At 39.8% G+C, this 14,023-nt stretch overlaps 1 protein-coding gene across 9 annotated transcripts in view; it reads right to left on the reverse strand.

The window, feature by feature from the left end:
- The window catches only part of ZNF385B (zinc finger protein 385B), a 429,607-nt gene that overhangs the window by 119,917 nt on the left and 295,667 nt on the right, over positions 1-14,023 (reverse strand). The window contains exon 1 of one of the 9 annotated variants that reach the window (XM_086719069.1): positions 10,470-10,614. The exons of the other annotated variants lie outside the window; for them this stretch is intronic. The gene's annotated coding sequence lies outside the window, so the exon portion shown is untranslated. Of the gene's footprint in view, positions 1-10,469; positions 10,615-14,023 lie in introns of those variants that run through there. 9 annotated transcript variants of the gene reach the window in all.

Genomic DNA, 14,023 nt, shown 5'->3' on the forward strand with positions numbered 1-14,023 from the left:
GGGGAAGTAAGCCAAAGCTGCCTTCTCAGATGAGATCTTGGAATAATTTCTTTTTTCCATTTTAAGCTACTTCTGGTTCTCATTAGAGTAGATAATATAAAGTTGATTATATATCAGATATAAAAAATCTCATACTGAAACAAAGTTTCCCTAATAACAAGTGCCAAAAGTATACATGTACATCCTTTCCATCTGTAAGACAATTTACTATAATTCTCTAATTATGCAGAGCTGGTATCTTCTTTAAATAGAAACTTTGTCTGTGTATTTCAGTATATTTCTAGTAGAAAATGTGGCAACTAGACCTGTGCTCTTTTATAACTACTGATCTTGAGGGAAAAAATCAGGTTAATTTAAGGGTTTATTAAAATCTTGTAAGTTGTATAACTTCTTACTAGAAAAAAACAATAATTGCTTTTTAACAAAAGTTTGGATCATTATGTTTCAGTGTTTTTAGTAAATTACTAAGATGAATACTACTTCTGCCCACAGTAAGATAAAACAATGAATAAAATAATTGCTTTTTGGGCTGTAGTGACTGTCTTTGTTTAAGAAACAAAGTGCACACGCACTCACACATGCACGTGCACACAACACACACACACACACACACACACCAAATAATTGGTGGCCGTGAACGGATGTTAGTATGCTTCTGTGAGTTTCTTGGGCTGATTTTGTAACCCTGATAATGTTTTTAAACTGATATATGTCTATTAAGAAATTATTACTTTTTGGGGGGCGACTGGATGGTTCAGTTGGTTAAGTGTCCAACTTTGGCTCTGGTCATGATCTTGTGGTTCGTGAGTTTGAGCCCCGCATCCAGCTCTGTGCTGACAGCTCAGCCCCTGGAGCCTGCTTTGGTTTCTGTGTTTTCCTCTCTCTATGCTCCTGCTCCACTTTGTGCATTCTCTCTTCCTCTCAAAAATGAATAAACATTAAAACATTAAAAAAATAAATTATTAATTTTTTTCTGTTTTGACAATTACTCATTATTTAATTACATGTTTATATGGTATTGTTGTTGGCTAGATACCTTAGACATTACTTTCTTTAACTAGTTACAGTACTCTGAATATGGGATGTGTGTGTGTGTGTGCGCGTGTGTGCATGTGTGTGTCTGTGTATGTGTCCATATGTACATGGATAAAACTCTTCATACATGTTCATATTTATGTGTTGCACATTTAAGTATCATAGACTCACTTATTAGTTCAAATACATTCATGCATTCATTCAAATATTTCTTATGCATCTACCATGAGCCAGGCCCTGTGTTTATCCTGAGTGAGACATGATCCTTGTTCTCCAGAATCTACTAGGGAAAACAAAAGAAACATATGGGACAAAGGTAGTGAATGAGTTCTATACAAGGTAATGTGTAACTCTCCTTTCTGAGTACATACTACAACTTAAACCATATATTAAAACTGTAACAGGTATACACAAAGCAAACTGTCACAGTATAGTCATCTTGCCTTCTCAAATCAAAACCATCAGAGGGTATGTGTCAGTGTCTGTCCATATGAGTAGTCACACTGAGACCATTATGAGGCATAAAAAGAAAATAATTTTATGCTACCAGATACCTTACTCATCTATATATTCATAGTTGCTTTGCCCAGATGCTGAGAACTATTTAGGGTCAACTCAAGTCATTAGTATTATTAATTTCCAATCAAGACAGTTCAGAATTTACTAACCCATGTACTTAGTAGGAAGTAGTTTTTTTACCTTTCAAAGTCACTAGACCGTGTTCCTGAAGGCTGAAAGTCACATTGGCCTTTCATTGTTTGTTCAGCAAATCAGAGTTAATGACATTTACAATGCTAATGCACTTTGCTCCAAAGTATGTTAACTCCAGGTTTGGCACAGTTTCTCCTACCTGAGAAAAGCTTATTTGACCTCTCGCATGAAACTTTAACCAGAACTAATGATCTGAATAAGAACATTCCCTTACTCACTCGTATATCCACAATCACATGTACATATTAAATCTAGAAATGTATGAAATTCTGTAATTAACTATTCCATTTGAGAATCAGGATTAATGTGCAAGACAAATTAAGGTATGTATTATTAATTTATCCCCACATACACATTAGATTACCTGACAAATCTGGGCACAGTAGTGGGAGACTACTTCCCAGTCGTTATGGTTGACATAGCTTATGTGACAATGACCTCTTATGTTACACTTTTAGAATCAGACTCATAGGAAAATATGTATTTTGGTAGAAATTATTTCCTAGATAATTTGGAGAACTGCAAATAACTGTACTTTTCTGTATACCAAATTTCAAGCAGCTAAAGCTTTGCTTCTTTAATATTCTTTTAATCACAATTATTAGCATATGTTGACTGTTATTGGCTTACTGGTATGAAATGAAAAAACAAGAATTCCAAACTCAGTTTACTTTATTAGTGAGCATGTAATGACCTCAAACCAAAGTCAGATAAAAAATCCCATTGGCTTGCTTAAAGTGTAACTGGTAGAGTTTAAAATATCTGCTAATTATTAACTGTGTTATCTGTTGCTTGACCAGGCAAGAATGAATATACACACACAGAGATAGATATTCAGGTGACAGTTAAGGTGCTCATATCTCATATTATGAATTTTATAACACTTATAAGCTTGTGTACAATAGTCTACATAATTTGAATAATATTTTATCTTCAAGTCCAAAAAATGTATAAATTTGGTTTGACAGTTAAACTCAATGCAATAGGATTTGATATGTGCTTAAAAAATAATAACCAACAATTTTGAACAATTTTCTGTGCAGTGGGTGTTATGCTAAATAATTTCTATGCATTACATAATTTAATTTTCATTAGAAACCTGTGAGGTGTATTCTAATTTTCATGTCACAGAGATGATTGAGAAATTTTAGAGAGTTAAGTAATTTTCCCATTTACTGTTAATAAGCGACAAAACTTAGATTGAAACCAAACTTCAGTGACTCCAGAGCCAAACTCCAGCTCATATATGGTCTGCTATAGATTAGAAATTGGAAGGCCTGGAATGAAGTCTCAGTGGCAATTTTCTAATATATAAAATAGAGCCAATAATATATCCCAACCATCCCTCCAGAGTTACCATGAGGATTCAGGAGATAATGTAGGCAAGAAAACTGTAGAGTGTTCTACAAATAACACTTTATTACATTGTAATATCTTAACATTTTACAATCCCCAAGGCATTTTGTGGGGCCAAATGATGACATTAAACCAAATATTTCACTCGAGAAAGAGACTTTAGGAAGCCACCAGAGCAATTTTTTACTGTAGCAGCTTTTAAGTAGGTTGCCCAGGGTGGCACAGGGCAATCAGAAAAAACATTCACTCTTTGTGGGTACCATGATAAATGAAAGGGGGGGGGGTCAGTTCTGAGGGCTGAATGTTTTTATTCTCCAAAAATTCATATGTTGAAGACCTAACCTCCAAAGTGAATATAGATTGGAGGTAGGGCATGATAGTTACAGTGATAGTTAAATAAGGTCATAAGGGTGGGGCCCTAATCCAATAGGGCTGATAACCTTACAAGAAGGGGAAGAGATACCAGAGTACTCTCTCTCTGCCATGTGAGGACACAGAGAGGAGGCAACTACCTACAAACCAGGAAGAAAGTTCTCACCAGAAACTGAATTGGCAAGAACCTTTACATTGGACTTCCCAGTCTCCAGAACTGAGAGAAATAAATATTTGTTGTTTAGGGGACCTGGTCTATGATATTTTGCTATGGCAGCCCAAGCTAACCAGTATAACCAGTATCATGTTCACCCCTGATGTTACCAATGTCACCAAAAAGCAGGGCCATCTGAGACCTGTCCAGCTGCCAGCTGGATGGCAGTGTGGCCTGTTAGATCACATAAGGGGCTGAAAACCTACAGTTAGGACCCATGGAATGTAAAAATGTCCTAGGCAGGCTTAGCATAAATGGGGCTCAGTATAAACTTCTTTGCCTAGAATAAAACTGTCCAAGTTCAGCAGATTATACTACATATCCTCAGGAAAACAATCAAACCAAACCAGTAGAAAAATGAAAAAATTTCCAAAGATGCAGTCCCCTGTCTGTAAATATAAATTATTGCCAAAAGCTTGAAACTGACTCCATGAAAAGAGTAAACAGTGGAAAAATTCTGATGAACAAAATTACAACTGAGCAAACAAAGGAATTTCTACATTAAAAATAACTAGCATAGTTCACTTTGCATCTTCCCCTTTTCACCAGAGCACAGCTACTTCTAAATTAATCTACCAGTTTCCTCAGCTAGAAGGATAGTGAGCTGAAGCCATTAAATATAAAAACAAGTACACATTGAATTTTTACTTCTTTTTTTTTTTTTTTTTTTTTTTTATATGAAATTTATTGTCAAATTGGTTTCCATACAACACCCAGTGCTCATCCCAAAAGGTGCCCTCCTCAGTACCCATCACCCACCCTCTCCTCCCTCCCACCCCCCATCAACCCTTAGTTTGTTCTCAGTTCTCAACAGTCTCTTATGCTTTGGCTCTCTCCCACTCTAACTCCTCTTTTTTTTTTTTTTTTTTTTTGTTCCCCTCCCCCATGGGTTTCTCTTAAGTTTCTCAGGATCCACATAAGAGTGAAACCATATGGTATCTGTCTTTCTCTGTATGGCTTATTTCACTTAGCATCACACTCTCCAGTTCCATCCACGTTGCTACAAAAGGCCATATTTCATTTTTTCTCATTGCCACGTAGTACTCCATTGTGTATATAAACCACAATTTCTTTATCCATTCATCAGTTGATGGACATTTAGGCTCTTTCCATAATTTGGCTATTGTTGAGAGTGCTGCTATGAACATTGGGGTACAAGTGCCCCTATGCATCAGTACTCCTGTGTCCCTTGGATAAATTCCTAGCAGTGCTATTGCTGGGTCATAGGGTAGGTCTATTTTTAATTTTCTGAGGAACCTCCACACTGCTTTCCAGAGCGGCTGCACCAATTTGCATTCCCACCAACAGTGCAAGAGGGTTCCCGTTTCTCCACATCCTCTCCAGCATCTATAGTCTCCTGATTTGTTCATTTTGGCCACTCTGACTGGCGTGAGGTGATATCTGAGTGTGGTTTTGATTTGTATTTCCCTGATAAGGAGCGACGCTGAACATCTTTTCATGTGCCTGTTGGCCATCCGGATGTCTTCTTTAGAGAAGTGTCTATTCATGTTTTCTGCCCATTTCTTCACTGGGTTATTTGCTTTTCGGGTGTGGAGTTTGGTGAGCTCTTTATAGATTTTGGATACTAGCCCTTTGTCCGATATGTCATTTGCAAATATCTTTTCCCATTCCGTTGGTTGCCTTTTAGTTTTGTTGGTTGTTTCCTTTGCTGTGCAGAAGCTTTTTATCTTCATAAGGTCCCAGCAATTCACTTTTTCTTTTAATTCCCTTGCCTTTGGGGATGTGTCGAGTAAGAGATTGCTACGGCTGAGGTCAGAGAGGTCTTTTCCTGCTTTCTCCTCTAAGGTTTTGATGGTTTCCTGTCTCACATTCAGGTCCTTTATCCATTTTGAGTTTATTTTTGTGAATGGTGTGAGAAAGTGGTCTAGTTTCAACCTTCTGCATGTTGCTGTCCAGTTCTCCCAGCACCATTTGTTAAAGAGACTGTCTTTTTTCCATCGGATGTTCTTTCCTGCTTTGTCAAAGATGAGTTGGCCATACGTTTGTGGGTCTAGTTCTGGGGTTTCTATTCTATTCCATTGGTCTATGTGTCTGTTTTTCTGCCAATACCATGCTGTCTTGATGATGACAGCTTTGTAGTAGAGGCTAAAGTCTGGGATTGTGATGCCTCCTGCTTTGGTCTTCTTCTTCAAAATTACTTTGGCTATTCGGGGCCTTTTGTGGTTCCATATGAATTTTAGGATTGCTTGTTCTAGTTTCGAGAAGAATGCTGGTGCAATTTTGATTGGGATTGCATTGAATGTGTAGATAGCTTTGGGTAGTATTGACATTTTGATAATATTTATTCTTCCAATCCATGAGCAGGGAATGTCTTTCCATTTCTTTAAATCTTCTTCAATTACCTTCATAAGCTTTCTATAGTTTTCAGCATACAGATCCTTTACATCTTTGGTTAGATTTATTCCTAGGTATTTTATGCTTCTTGGTGCAATTGTGAATGGGATCAGTTTCTTTATTTGTCTTTCTGTTGCTTCATTGTTAGTGTATAAGAATGCAACTGATTTCTGTACATTGATTTTGTATCCTGCAACTTTGCTGAATTCATGTATCAGTTCTAGCAGACTTTTGGTGGAGTGTATCGGATTTTCCATGTATAATATCATGTCATCTGCAAAGAGCGAAAGCTTGACTTCATCTTTGCCAATTTTGACGCCTTTGATTTCCTTTTGTTGTCTGATTGCTGTTGCTAGAACTTCCAGCACTATGTTAAATAACAGCGGTGAGAGTGGGCATCCCTGTCGTGTTCCTGATCTCAGGGAAAAAGCTCTCAGTTTTTCCCCGTTGAGGATGATGTTAGCTGTGGGCTTTTCATAAATGGCTTTTATGATCTTTAAGTATGTTCCTTCTATCCCGACTTTCTCAAGAGTTTTTATTAAGAAAGGGTGCTGGATTTTGTCGAAGGCCTTTTCTGCATCGATTGACAGGATCATATGGTTTTTCTCCTTTTTTTTGTTAATGTGATGTATCACGTTGATTGATTTGCGAATGTTGAACCAGCCCTGCATCCCAGGAATGAATCCCACTTGATCATGGTGAATAATTCTTTTTATATGCCGTTGAATTCGATTTGCTAGTATCTTATTGAGAATTTTTGCATCCATATTCATCAGGGATATTGGCCTGTAGTTCTCTTTTTTTACTGGGTCTCTGTCTGGTTTAGGAATCAAAGTAATACTGGCTTCATAGAATGAGTCTGGAAGTTTTCCTTCCCTTTCTATTTCTTGGAATAGCTTGAGAAGGATAGGTATTATCTCTGCTTTAAACGTCTGGTAGAACTCCCCTGGGAAGCCATCTGGTCCTGGACTCTTATTTGTTGGGAGATTTTTGATAACCGATTCAATTTCTTCGCTGGTGATGGGTCTGTTCAAGCTTTCTATTTCCTCCTGGTTGAGTTTTGGAAGAGTGTGGGTGTTCAGGAATTTGTCCATTTCTTCCAGGTTGTCCAATTTGTTGGCATATAATTTTTCATAGTATTCCCTGATAATTGTTTGTATCTCTGAGGGATTGGTTGTAATCATTCCATTTTCATTCATGATTTTATCTATTTGGGTCATCTCCCTTTTCTTTTTGAGAAGCCTGGCTAGAGGTTTGTCAATTTTGTTTATTTTTTCAAAAAACCAACTCTTGGTTTCGTTGATCTGCTCTACAGTTTTTTTAGATTCTATATTGTTTATTTCTGCTCTGATCTTTATTATTTCTCTTCTTCTGCTGGGTTTAGGCTGCCTTTGCTGTTCTGCTTCTATTTCCTTTAGGTGTGCTGTTAGATTTTGTATTTGGGATTTTTCTTGTTTCTTGAGATAGGCCTGGATTGCAATGTATTTTCCTCTCAGGACTGCCTTCGCTGCGTCCCAAAGCGTTTGGATTGTTGTATTTTCATTTTCGTTTGTTTCCATATATTTTTTAATTTCTTCTCGAATTGCCTGGTTGACCCACTCATTCGTTAGTAGGGTGTTCTTTAACCTCCATGCTTTTGGAGGTTTTCCAGACTTTTTTCTGTGGTTGATTTCAAGCTTCATAGCATTGTGGTCTGAAAGTATGCATGGTATGATTTCAATTCTTGTAAACTTATGAAGGGCTGTTTTGTGACCCAGTATATGATCTATCTTGGAGAATGTTCCATGTGCACTCGAGAAGAAAGTATATTCTGTTGCTTTGGGATGCAGAGTTCTAAATATATCTGTCAAGTCCATCTGATCCAATGTCTCATTCAGGGCCCTTGTTTCTTTATTGACCGTGTGTCTAGTTGATCTATCCATTTCTGTAAGTGGGGTGTTAAAGTCCCCTGCAATTACCACATTCTTATCAATAAGGTTGCTTATGTTTATGAGTAATTGTTTTATATATTTGGGCGCTCCGGTATTCGGTGCATAGACATTTATAATTGTTAGCTCTTCCTGATGGATAGACCCTGTCACTATTATATAATGTCCTTCTTCATCTCTTGTTACAGCCTTTAATTTAAAGTCTAGTTTGTCTGATATAAGGATGGCTACTCCAGCTTTCTTTTGGCTTCCAGTAGCATGATAAATAGATCTCCATCCCCTCACTCTCAATCTAAAGGTGTCCTCAGGTCTAAAATGAGTCTCTTGTAGACAGCAAATAGATGGGTCTTGTTTTTTTATCCATTCTGATACCCTAAGTCTTTTGGTTGGCGCATTTAATCCATTTACATTCAGTGTTATTATAGAAAGGTATGGGTTTAGAGTCATTTTGATGTCTGTATGTTTTATGCTTGTAGTGATGTCTCTGGTACTTTGTCTCACAGGGTCCCCCTTAGGATCTCTTGTAGGGCTGGTTTAGTGGTGACAAATTCCTTCAGTTTTTGTTTGTTTGGGAAGACCTTTATCTCTCCTTCGATTCTAAATGACAGACTTGCTGGATAAAGGATTCTCGGCTGCATATTTTTTCTGTCTAGCACACTGAAAATCTCGTGCCAATTCTTTCTGGCCTGCCAAGTTTCAAAAGAGAGATCAGTCACGAGTCTTATAGGTCTCCCTTTATATGTGAGGGCACGTTTACCCCTTGCTGCTTTCAGAATTTTCTCTTTATCCTTGTATTTTGCCAGTTTCACTATGATATGTCGTGCAGAAGATCGATTCAAGTTCCGTCTGAAGGGAGTTCTCTGTGCCTCTTGGATTTCAATGCCTTTTTCCTTCCCCAGTTCAGGGAAGTTCTCAGCTATTATTTCTTCAAGTACCCCTTCAGCACCTTTCCCTCTCTCTTCCTCCTCTGGGATACCAATAATGCGTATATTATTTCTTTTTAGTGTATCACTTAGTTCTCTAATTTTCCCCTCGTACTCCTGGATTTTTTTATCTCTCTTTTTCTCAGCTTCCTCTTTTTCCATAACTTTATCTTCTAGTTCACCTATTCTCTCCTCTGCCTCTTCAATCCGAGCTGTGGTGGTTTCCATTTTGTTATGCATTTCGTTTAAAGCGTTTTTCAGCTCCTCGTGACTGTTCCTTAGTCCCTTGATCTCTGTAGCAAGAGATTCTCTGCTGTCAGCTATACTGTTTTCAAGCCCAGCGATTAATTTGATGACTATTATTCTAAATTCACTTTCTGTTATATTATTTAAATCCTTTTTGATCAGCTCATTAGCTGTTGTTATTTCCTGGAGATTCTTCTGAGGGGAATTCTTCCGCTTGGTCATTTTGGATAGTCCCTGGCGTGGTGAGGACCTGCAGGGCACTTCCCCTGTGCTGTGGTGTATACCTGGAGTTGGTGGGCGGAGCCGCAGTCAGACCTGATGTCTGCCCCCAGCCCACCGCTGTGTCCACAGTCAGACTGGTGCGTGCCTTCTCTTCCCCTCTCCTATGGGCGGGATTCACTGTGGGGTGGGGTGGCCTGTCTGGGCTACTTGCAGACTGCCAGGCTTGTGATGCTGGGGATCTGGCGTCTTAGCTGGGGTGGGTAGGCAAGGTGCACAGGGGCAGGAGGGGCAGGCTTAGCTTGCTTCTCCTTAGGTGATCCTCTTCAGGAGGGGCCCTGTGGCAGCAGGAGGGAGTCAGATCCGCTGCCGGAGGTTTGGCTCCGCAGAAGCGCAGAGTTGGGTGTTTGCGCACGGAGCGAGCAAGTTCCCTGGCAGGAACTGGTTCTCTTTGGGATTTTGGCTGGGGGATGGGCGGGGGAGATGGCGCTGGCGAGCGCCTTTGTTCCCCACCAAACTGAGCTCTGTCGTCCGGGGGCTCAGCAGCTCTCCTTCCCTTTGTCCTCCAGCCTTCCCGCTTTCTGAGCAGAGCTGTTAACTTATCACCTCCCAGACGCTAAGTCGCGCTTGCTGTCGGAACACAGTCCGTCAGGCCCCTCCGCTTTTTGCAAGCCAGACTCGGGGGCTCTGCTTGGCCGGCGAGCCGCCCCTCCGCCCCGGCTCCCTCCCGCCAGTCCGTGGAGCGCGCACCGCCTCGCCGCCCTTCCTACCCTCTTCCGTGGGCCTCTCGTCTGCGCTTGGCTCCGGCGACTCCGTTCTGCTAATCCTCTGGTGGTTTTCTGGGTTATTTAGGCAGGTGTAGGTGGAATCTAAGTGATCGGCAGGACGCGCGATGAGCCCAGCGTCCTCCTACGCCGCCATCTTCCCTCTCTCCTCCTGAATTATTACTTCTGCAGCTTATTTTCCTTAGGATGATATAAACCTCATTTCTTGGGAGTTGTGTTTTAGTTTACAAGAAGATAGGCAAGTTTTCAAATGTAAACACAGCTTCCCAGGAGGATCTATCCTAAAATCTGAGTAATGCATAGTTGAGAAAATGTTTCCACTTACCTTCTCCTTTCACACTAATCACCTTCCAGATGATTTAAAGAAAATATCATTTGGTGAGCATTCATTCCATGTGAGGCACTATTCCAGGTGCTTAAGGAAGGCTCTGCTAGTTTTCTTGCTACTCTCCATGATACCTGAAGTATTAGTTCAGCAAACTGCTTCCCAGATAAAGAAAACACTTCCCAGGTTCCCTTGCAGCTAGCTGGGTCACATGACTAAGTTCTGGCCAATGAGATAGGAGTTGAAGTGATAACTTCCGGGTCATTCCCTTAGAAAGAAAGGTGTGTTTCCTCTAGCTTTCCTCCCTCTGGTGGCCTGAAATGTGGAAGTGGTGGTGACTTGAGCATGCAATAAAAGGAATGCAGACCAGAGACGGCTAAGCAACAGGATGGAGGCTTCCCCAAAAGCCTTTATACCATTTCTGGGTTGTTAGATGAGGCAGAAACAAGCATCTGCCTTGTGAAAACCACTGTGTCCTTGGGCTGTTGTTACAGCAATCTATTTTCATTAATAGAGGACTGCATATATCTTGTGAGGTACAACTATCCCAGTTTTAACAGGGAATTAAGGTTTAGAGGGATTGAAGAACTTTTTTATAATCACACAGGTGGTAAGTGGTAAGGCTGAGATTTTAATCAAGTGCCTTTCCCATTAGTTCTTTTTTATACTAATAGAGAGAAAATTACTAATTTATAGAAAATTAGTGTTGTGCAGCTTTCGAATCCCTGATCTATTAATCTGATAGGGTTATAAAACGGTTTCGGTTTCCTTGAATTAGAATCAGTGCTACAAACCCCTTTATTTCTAATAAAGTGTCTAACAGTTACCAACTCCTCCAGGACCTACCCCTCAAAAAATGTTCCATTAGAAAAATTATAGACAAAAAGTATGCTGATTCTCCTGGACTATGAGGTAGAGGACTAGTAAGAATGCTCTAATAATTTACAAAATAATATACTGAAAAATCACAATAACTCAGAAACAGATCAGAGGTTTTTCTGGTATGCATTTTCTTTCCTGATGTTACCCTTATGTTAACACATAAATTCATTCTCAGAAGGAACCATATGTGCATTCATTCAACTTTTAACAACATTTACTGAGTGCCTAGTCTATGTCAGGTACTGCTTTAGACACTGGGGAAACAGCAGGAAACAAACTAGACAAAGCCCTGCATGTGTGGAGATTGTTCTCAAATGTATCAATTGTAGGTAATGTCCTACACAAATGAACATAACAGGCTTTCGATGTGTGCCAGTAATTCATATTTTTTAAAATAAACATTTTTGGAGTAGTTTTATTTTTTTACTTTTATTTAATGTTTATTTTTGAGACACACACACACACACACACACACACACACACACACACACACACAGAGTGCCTAGTGCCGCTGGGGGAGGGGCAGAGAGAGAGGGAGACACAGAATCTGAAGCAGGCTCCAGGCTCTGAGGTGTCAGCACAGAGCCCGACCTGGAGCTTGAACTCACCAACTGTGAGATCATGACTTGAGCTGAATGAAGTTGGACACTTAACCGACTGAGCCACCCAGGCGCCCCTATTTTTTAAATTTTTATTGTTTTGAAGTTTATTTGGGAGAGACAGAGTGTGTGTGCATGTGAGCTAGGCAGGGACCAAGAGAGGAGGAGAGCAGAGTGTGGGTGCATGGGAGCTAGGCAGGGATCGAGAGAGAAGGAGAGAGAATTCCAAGCAGGCTCTGCATTGTTAGTGCTGAGCCTGACACAGGGCTTGATCCCATGAACCTTAAGATGATGACCTGAGCCAAAATCAAGAGTCAGACACTTAACCGACTGAGCCACCGAGGTGCCACGTTTTGGAATACTTTTAAAATTTATGGAAAAATTATAAAGATGATACAGAGAGTTCCCATATACTCCTCACCCAGTTTCCTCTAATGTGCCTCTTATAGTTTTTGTTTGTTTGTTTTTTCTTGGTTGTGTACGTGTGTGTGTGTTTAAACTAATGTCCTTCCTCTGTCCAGGGTCCAATCTCAGACTACCACATTACATTTATGCCTCAAGCTTCCTTAGTCTCCTCTAGTCTGTGACAGTTTCTCAGTTGTTCCTTTGTTATCATGGCCTTGGCAAGTTTGAGGAGGTATTTTATGAATGTCCCTCAATTTGGGGTTGTCTAATTTTTTTTTCATAATTGAATTGGAGTTTGGGTTTTTTTTTTCTTTTTAAAGAATATCACAAAGGTAAAGTGCCCTTTTCATCACTTCAAACCAATGATAAATTGGATAAATGATAGCAATATGACTTATCACTAGTCATGTTAACCCTGATCTAAGGATTCCTGATTTTGTTTATGGAAAAATTTTGGGTGTGCTTTTTGCTACCAGGATGAGCTCCATTTCTGTAAGTCTGTATTAAAATATAGTAAATTTATTTGGGAACACACACACACACAACATACACACATGCACATGACTTAGAGGTAATAAAATAACGTTAGGTATAGAAAGGTAAAATGAATTCTTAAGTGCTACATTTCCGTCATTTGTTTGTTTGTTTATTTAATGTTTATTTTTGAAAGAGGAAGAGCATGGGGGAGGGCTAGAGAGAGAGGGGGGGGACAGAGGATCCACAGTGGGCTCTGCACTGACAGCAGAGAGCCCGATGTGGGGACTGAAGTCATAAACCCCAAGCTCATGACCTGAGACAAAGTTGGATGCTTAACTGACTGAACCACCCAGGGGCCCCTCTGTCCTTTATATTCAAGATACTAGGTGTTAAACAATTTATACATAAGCACTCTTACTGTACCAGAATGTATTTTGGGGGTACCTGCATGGCTCAGTGGGTTAAGTGTCTGACTTTGGCTCAGGTCATGATCTCATGGTTTGTGAGTCCAAGCCCCACACTGGGCTCTGCGCTGACAGTGCAAAACCTGCTTCAAATTTGGACTCACCCTCTCTATGCCCCTCCCCCACTCACACTTTCTCTCTGTCTTTCTCAAAATAAATAAACTTAAAATAAAAGAATGTATTCTGTTTTCTCTGTAAAAGAGACAGATCATCACCATCCTCACTCTGTCCTCTAATCTGCTGCTTGGCACACAGCATTGGTGACTGGTACTCTAGCATGCATTTTGAATATCAGGGCCATACTTTAGCATTGGTAAGTATTGAGCTAAAAGGAGCCTGGATTCCTTAAACATCATACAAACCCTGGATTGCAGACCTCCAGACTTATTTTCTGGGGGAAAAAATAAACTATCTGTTTAAGCAATGATTATCAGGGCTCTGTTTCTGAGTCGAATGCAATTCTTAATAGAGGTAGTTTGGAGAAGAGGCAGAGGGATGTCAGATTTATTGAGAGCACTATGTACCATGTACTTTATATGATTTAGTTCATGTCATTATCAAAACAAAACAAAGTTGAAAAAATTAAAGATCAATGACAATAAAACTCATGTTTAGGTTTACAAAGCTCAGTATTAGAACAAAACCAGAATTTAACTTTCTTTTAATGTTTACTTCTTTCTGAGAGGGGGGGCGGGAGGGGAAGAGAGAGAGGGAGACACAGAATCCC

This window comes from Puma concolor, chromosome C1, assembly GCF_028749965.1.
Source record: "Puma concolor isolate L17-30 chromosome C1, mPumCon1.1.hap2, whole genome shotgun sequence".
NCBI classification, from domain to species: Eukaryota; Metazoa; Chordata; class Mammalia; order Carnivora; family Felidae; genus Puma; species Puma concolor.